The sequence below is a fragment of the Pogona vitticeps genome, chromosome 4, assembly GCF_051106095.1.
Source record: "Pogona vitticeps strain Pit_001003342236 chromosome 4, PviZW2.1, whole genome shotgun sequence".
Classification (NCBI taxonomy): domain Eukaryota; kingdom Metazoa; phylum Chordata; class Lepidosauria; order Squamata; family Agamidae; genus Pogona; species Pogona vitticeps.
Window position 1 is genome coordinate 167,526,379 of NC_135786.1, and position 8,495 is coordinate 167,534,873.

Sequence of the window (8,495 nt, forward strand, 5' to 3'; positions counted from 1 at the left end):
AGCCTTCACTTAAGAATAGAATAGAATAACTTTTACTGAAGAGGACCTCAGACCATTTCAAATACAGCATACACAGTATACAAAAACCCAAAGACTCCCAGCCCATGAGTGAATGGTCAGATTTCAAAGTCACTAAATCAGATATATGACTACATCAATCAAATCCTCATTCTCAAATAGACATCCAGTTACGTTTCTGACACACATTCCTTTTCCTGCTCTTTCTTCCTAAGGGAGATTGCCTTAACAGCTAAAAGGGTGGCCCTCTGTGTCATGTATAAGCTAGATCCACTCAACACAAGGTCCAGTTTCCTCTCATTATCCTATGTTCTCATACTACTAAGAAAAGGAGCAAGGTAATGTTCTCTAATGCTGTCATATAGCTCACTGGTTCTTAACCTTGGGTTACTCAGGAGTTTTGGACTGCAACTCCCAGAAGCCTTCACCACCAGCTGTCCTGACTGGGGTTTCTGGGAGTTGCAGTTCAAAAGCATCCGAGTAACAAAGGTTAAGAACCACTGATATAGCTGACAGGGCAACAGGTAATGTGCACCTAAGAGTGTAGGGTGGCTCGTGGCTTTGTTGAAGACCTGACACCATCAAGAGACTGTGGACAGCCCAACCTCCATGACAGAAACTCAAGGTTGGGAAGAGACTGGAATTGACAGGTGGCTAGTGGAGCTAACTCAGCCCCCAGCAGAACAGGGTATGACCGGTGCCCTTCCTTTTCTTGCCCATTCCCCTACTTTAATGAAATCAAGTTCAAGCAGCTCCATGACTTTGGAGTTTAGGGACATTATAACTGAAGAGGGAATCACTATTACCCCTACTTTGGTGGGATGCCAGCACTCACACTTTGGTACTACTATTCTGCTTTGTTATGCTAGTAACATTCCGAGAGCTGTCTCTTGGATCCATAAAGTAAATCTTTACTACTGGCCCTATTTGCAGAGTTATATTTCTGTAAGAGAAACCACACATCGTTTGGCAGCCAGTTGTTGCTATAGTTTCTGCTCCTTGACATGCACACAATCAGGTGCATACCCAGGAACAAAATAAAAATCAAATAAATAAATAAATAATAAATAAAATGAACAACTCATTAATGAGTGGCAATTTGCTACCAACACTTACACAGCTTCCCTTTCACAATCCTTCTACACAAGGGTTACAAACACAAGGGTTACAAAATTTTAGTCATAATCCTTCCTCACAAAAAGTCAGCAATAGAATTCTGACCAGTAATAAAATGTATTAAAGAATGTGTGTTACCAACAGGAGGCTGTTGCTGGTAGTTAAAGACTTCCGCTTTCCATCCCATGGCTATCATGACTTTCATACAATGAGAGAGATTACAGAAGAGTTGGAAAAACTGCAGAAGAGAAGCAGGAAGTTTTTAGTTATGAAAATTGCCCCTTGCTGGTAATGTCATCACACTTCTACAGGTATAAGTTACAGAATTTTAACCACTATTTATCGTGTTTTTACTGATATTTGTTTCTTAACTATACTGTAAGCCAACATGAGCTGGTATGATGTCATCTGCTGTGCTGTGCTGTGGGCAGACTAGGACTTAGGAGAGCCATACAGAAATCACCACTTGACATGGGGCTCACTGAAGGGGAGGCAATAGTAAACTACTCCTTGAACATCTTATGTACCTCAAAACATTTTTTAGAATCACCACAGGTCTGAAATGACTTGATAGCACAGAACAACGTAACAAGCTATCATGATTTCCAGTCCTGGGAGAAAGATGGCATATGAATTAAATTAACAAATTTACAGTAATCACCTTTGACTCCAAGATGCAAAATTGCTTACAAGTCTGTACCGGTCAAGCCAGATTCTTTCTTTGAAAAAAAAAATCACAGATTCTTGGAGATTCTCACAGAATTGATTGAGAAGATGAAGGAAGTCAAAATAAAGCAATCACAATGCCACTACCTGGCAAGAAGCCAAAAATTAAGCTTATTGCATCATCATCTGCTACACTAAGAACAAGCCAAGACAGGCTTCCAAGAGCATTTCACAATTTGCTTACAAGATGGATTCACTGGAGAAGTAGAGTAACAACATGGAGGAGGGTGACACAGAAATCTAGAGAATATAATTCCTCAAGTTTCTGCTGTGGTGAGTGGAAGGAAATGAATGGTGATGAATTCTTTTTTGATTGTACTTCTGGAACCAGTGGAGTGAACAGGGAGCAGAATTACTTTTCTGTATAAAGCAAAGAAATGCCAAAACATCTGTGGAATGTAGGGCTGTTCGTTGTCTGTAATGAAAAGTATTGAGTGGGCTTTATTTTTGCAAAAAAATGAGAATGCTGAAGCAAATGAAATTTAAAATGGGATGAATACTAATGTTTGACTGACAGTGAAAGCATTAATATGTTTACTCAAAAGTAAATCCAACTGAATCTTTAATACCTGTGACTAACACTACAGCTTTGAAGTCTGAAATTGTGGGAAACTTCTGCTTAAAGGTTGTAGCTGCATTCTGTTCCAGTGACATGCATACACTCCTGGCAGGATGCGGCAGCTGCCAGCGGGCAGGGTAGCCCCATCTTCTGCCCTTTTGCTTAGAGGTAGAGCAATCCCCTTCATGGATTGCTGCCTTGTCGTAGCGAAGGGGCTTGAGTAACTCAGAGAAGCTATGGGCTATGCCGTGCAGCGACACCCAAGACGGACAGGTCATAGGGGAGAGTTCTGACTAAACGCAATCCACCTGGAGTAGGAACTGGCTAGCCACTCCAGTATCTTTGCCAAGAATGCCCCATGAACAGAAACAAAAGGCTAAAAGATATGACACTGGAAGATGGGACCCTCAGGTTGGAAGGCGTCCAACATACTACTGAGGAAGAGCGGAGGACAAGTACAACTAGCTCCGGAGCTAATGAAGTGGTTGGGCCAAAGCTGAAGGGACACTCAGCTGTGGATGTGCCTGGAAGTGAAAGGAAAGTCCAATGCTGCAAAGAAAACTACTGCATAGGAACCTGGAATGTAAGATCTATGAACCTTGGGAAGTTGGATGTGGTCAAACAGGAGATGGCAAGAATAAACATCAACATCCTGGGCGTCAGTGAACTAAAATGGACAGGAATGGGCCAATTCAATTCAGATGATTATCTACTATTGTGGGCAAGAATCCCGTAGAAGGAATGGAGTAGCCCTCATAGTCAACAAAAGAGTGGGAAAAGCTGTAATGGGATATAATCTCAAAAATGATAGAATGATGTCAATACGAATCCAAGGCAGACCTTTCAACATCACAGTAATCCAAGTTTATGCACCAACCACCAATGCTGAAGAGGCTGAAATTGACCAATTTTATGAAGATTTACAACACCTTCTAGAACTGACACCAAAGAAAGATGTTCTTCTCATTCTAGGGGATTGGAATGCTAAGGTAGGGAGTCACGAGATAAAAGGAACAACAGGGAAGTTTGGCCTTGGAGTTCAAAACGAAGCAGGGCAAAGTCTAATAGAGTTTTGTCAAGAGAACAAGCTGGTCATCACAAACACTCTTTTCCAACAACACAGGAGGCGACTCTACACATGGAAATCACCAGATGGACAATACCGAAATCAGATTGATTATATTCTCTGCAGCCAAAGATGGAGAAGCTCAATACAGTCAGCAAAAACAAGACCTGGAGCTGACTGTGGCTCTGATCATCAGCTTCTCATAGCAAAATCCAAGCTTAAACTGAACAGAGTAGGAAAAGCCACTGGGCTAGTCAGGTATAATCTAAACCAGAACAGATTTAAGGAACTCGATTTGGTGGACAGAATGCCTGAAGAACTTTGAAAAGCGGCTCGTAACATTGTACAGGAGGCAGCAACAAAAACCATCTCAAAGAAAAGGAAATGCAAGGAAGCAAAGTGGCTGTCCAATGAAGCCTTAGAAATAGCAGAGAGGAGAAGGGAAACAAAATGCAAAGGAGATAGGGAAAGTGACAGAAAATTGAATGCAGACTTCCAAAGAATAGCAAGGAGAGACAAGAGGGCCTTCTTAAATGAACAATGTAAAGAAATAGAGGAAAATAATAGAAAAGGAAAAATGAGAGATCTGTTCAGGAAAATTGGAGATATTAGATGGACATGATACAGGACAAAAATGGGAGGGACCTCACAGAAGCAGAAGACATCAAGAAGAGGTGGCAAGAATACACAGAGGAATTATACCAGAAAGATTTGGATATCCTGGACAACCCAGATAATGTGGTTGCTGACCTTGAGCCAGACATCCTGGAGAGTGAAGTCAAGTGGGTCTTAGAAAGCATGGCTAACAACAAGGCCAGTGGAGGTGATGGCATTCCAGTGGAACTATTTAAAATCTTAAAAGATGATGCTGTTAAGGTGCTATACTCAATATGCCAGCAAGTTTGGAAAACTCAACAATGGCCAGAGGACTGGAAAAGATCAGTTTACATCCCAATACCAAAGAAGGGCAGTGCCAAAGAATGCTCCAACACCTGTACAATTGCACTCATTTCACACGCTAGCAAGGTTATGCTCAAAATCCTCCAAGGCAGGCTTCAGCAGTATGTGGACCGAGAACTCCCAGAAGTACAAACTGTTTTTCGAAGGGGCAGAGGAACTCAAGACCAAATTGCTAACATGCGCTGGATTATAGAGAAAGCCAGAGAGTTCCAGAAAAACATCTACTTCTGCTTCATTGACTATGCAAAAGCCTTTGACTGTGTGGACCACAGCAAACTATGGCAAGTCCTTAAAGAAATGGGAGTGCCTCACCACCTTATCTGTCTCCTGAGAAACCTGTACGTGGGACAGGAAGCAACAGTTAGAACTGGATATGGAACATCTGATTGGTTCAAAATTGGGAAAGGAGTACGACAAGGCTGTATATTGTCACCCTGCTTATTCAACTTATATGCAGAATACATCATGCGGAAGGCTGGACTGGAGGAATCCCAAACTGTAATTAAGATTGCTGGAAGAAATATCAACAACCTCCGATATGCAGATGATACCACTCTGATGGCAGAAAGTGAGGAGGAATTAAGGAACCTTGTAATGAGGGTGAAAGAGGAGAGTGCAAAAAATGGTCTTAAACTCAACATAAAAAAAACTAAGATCATGGCCACTGGTCCCATCACCTCCTGGGAAATAGAAGGGGAAGATATGGAGGCAGTGACAGATTTTACTTTCTTGGGCTCCATGATCACTGCAGATGGAGACAGCAGCCATGAAATTAAAAGACAACTGCATCTTGGGTGGAAAGCGATGACAAACCTTGACAGCATCTTAAAAAGCACAGACATCACCTTGGCAACAAAAGTCCGCATAGTCAAAGCTATGGTTTTCCCTGTAGTGATGTATGGAAGTGAGAGCTGGACCATAAAGAAGGCTGACCACTGAAGAATTGATGCTTTAGAATTGTGGTGCTGGAGGAGAGTCCCCTGGACTGCAAGGAGAACAAACCTATCAATTCTAAAGGAAATCAACCCTGAGTGTTCACTGGAAGGACAGATCCTGAAGCTGAGGCTCCAATACTTTGGCCATCTCATGAGAAGAGAAGACTCCTTGGAAAAGACCTTGATGTTAGGAAAGTGTGAGGGCAAGAGGAGAAGGGGATGACAGAGGATGAGATGGTTGGACACTGTCATCGAAGCAACCAACATGAATTTGACCCAACTCCGGGAGGCAGTGAAAGACAGGAGGGCCTGGCGTGCTCTGGTCCATGGGGTCACAAAGAGTCGGACACGACTAAATGACTAAACAACAACAAAAGAACATAAGCTCAAAGAGTTATTTTAGTCAATCCTAATTATGATTAGGTAACTAGTATACTATCTGTTTCTCTCAAACCATACTGTGTAACCATGCTAAATCAATAAAAAGAGCCCTCAGGGCATTGCCACTAGGCTCTGCTGACTTTCTGCTGTCGACTCCTTTGTTCTCTAAGGCAATTAGCCTTCCTTTGTTCTGTGATCACCCACATGAAATGGTGAGACCCAGCATGCCCTCTTTAAACACACTTTCAGCTGGGTGGCAGCTACATGTCCATGATGTACAGTGGGGTCTTGACTTAAGAACGACTTGAGTTAAGAACATTTTGACTTAAGAACCGCTCTCATAGGAAAATATTGACTTGACTTAAGTACTTAGATTTGAGTTAAGAACTGAAAAAACCCACCTGGGAGGCAGGGAAAGTGCAAAATTTGAACTTTCGGTTAACTGTTGGCCAGTGAAAAGGGTGCCTGTCTGCTTCCTCACTCCTCCCAGCGTTTAGAGAATGGATTGGGAGTCTTCAGACTGCCTGGTACTGCCTGGGCTGTATTTTCCCTGCCTTCCCTGAACCTTTCTTGACCTAAGAAAAAAAGAAACAAAATATCCCCCTCTAGTGGTCGAAGGCGGAATAGCAGCTTCCCATTAGTTTCTATGGACGGAAAAGAGCAGATACGGATCAAATGGTTTTCAATGCATTCCTATGGGAAATGCAGATTTGACTTGAGAACTTTTTGACTTGAGAACCGCCTTCCAATACGGATTAAGTTCTCAAGTCAAGACCCCACTGTATATGTTTCATAGCTTTGCCTAGCTCAGAGTTCCTAAAGTTGGTGCTGTCTAGGTATTTGGGACCATAGCAGCTTTCATGGAGTTGTAATCTAAAAACATCTGGAGGGATAGCTTAAACAACTGAGCACTTCAGCACAGGCTTAGTTTTTCCTATTAAACAGGCACCCACCCAGTTAAGAGGTGCCAATTTCATGGGGAAAAGCTAGAGTTTGAAAAAAATATTTTGGGACTACAACTTCCAGAATTCCCTGCCCAGTATGTCTGTCTAATGGGGGATTTATAATCCAAATGCAATTCCTCCAAAACTTGAAGATGGCCTCTTGATATCCTATTCACTGGATTATCTCAGCCTTCTTTCAGTTGCCTACAGACTTCTCTTACACTTTTCTGGATCATCAGCTCCTATGTGGGTCAGAGAACACTCAAAAGCCTTCTGAGAAAGATCTAGTTCTCAACAAAGCAACCAGGGCAAAACCCTTTACCTCTTAGGTAACAAACTGCAGATGAGGCTCCACAAGGCTGAACACTACAGAAAACTAGTTGAGGGGGAGAACAGGGTGGTAACCAAGCCCTCCTCCTCACATGTTGTCTCTGTGCAGGAGGAAATGGATCTCTGTACAGAAGGACATTCTAGAATTCAGGCATCTTTTGCCTGAACTTTTTAATTTGGTCATGACATGATTGTAATATTTCTCTCTTTTTAATTCTCTCACGGTAACTTTATTTTTACAATTATTACATTGCTATTTTGCTTTGCCTGCCATTTTTCCATATAGATGTACCCAAAGTGCCTTTCAGCACAAGAAGAGCAGTACTGTATAAGTACAGCAAATACTCCTTAATCAAATCTGCAATGGCTACTATGTTAATCTTCCAACATAAAGGGGTTCTGAAGTAACATGATTTAATAGTTAGTTTGTTAATTAGTTAGTTTTATTTATAGGCCACCTTGGTCCCGATAAGTGAACCCAAGGTGGCTCACAATATGAAAAAGAATAGAATTAAAAACGCAAGTTAATAATTTTTATAAAAAATTAAACTATATGTTAATTAAAATTTGTTGTTTAGTCGTTAAGTCATGTCCGGCTCTTCATGACCCCATGGATCAGAGCACTCCAGGCCCTCCTGTCTTCCACTGCCTCCTAGAGTTTGGTCAAATTCATCTTGGTAGCTTTGATGATACTATCCAACCATCTCGTCCTCTGTTGACCCTTCTCCTCTTGCCTTCACACTTTCCCAACATCAGGGTCTTTTCCAGGGAGTCTTCTCTTCTCATGAGATGGCCAAAGTACTGCAGCCTCAGCTTCAGGATCTGTCCTTCCGGTGAGCACTCAGGGTTGATTTCCTTCAGAATGGATAGGTTTGTTCTCTTTGCAGTCCAGGGGACTCTCAAAAGCCTCCTCCAGCACCACAATTCAAAAGCATCAATTCTTCGGGGGTCAGCTTTCTTTATGGTCCAGCTCTCACTTCCATACATCACTACTGGAAAAACAGAATGTACACCAATTAATAATGTACAACTCCAATTAATAATCTAAAATGCACTTGCATAGAATCAGGGGTTGAAATGGGAACAGAAAGTAGCAATTCACAAACATAAATGTATTAGGATTGGGATCTTGTGGCCACCTAAAGAGAAAAAAGAATTTTAATCACTTGTCTTGATGGATAAGCAATGAAATGACAACCCAGAATTAGATTCTTTTTGGAAGGAAATACTCCTTTCATCAATCCATTAATCTTCTCTGCCCAGAGAAATCTAGTGTACTTTATCTCTAGATCAACATGAAGGAAATATTGTCTGGGTTATAAAATAAAGAAAAACATCTTCCAAGAAGCAGTTTGAGAGCACAGAGTTGAAAGCTTTAAGGCATCTTTACGAATTATTTGCAACAAATATAGATGTCTTTGGCTGCCCTCTATTATTTTGAGGCTTGAAAACAATTTCAA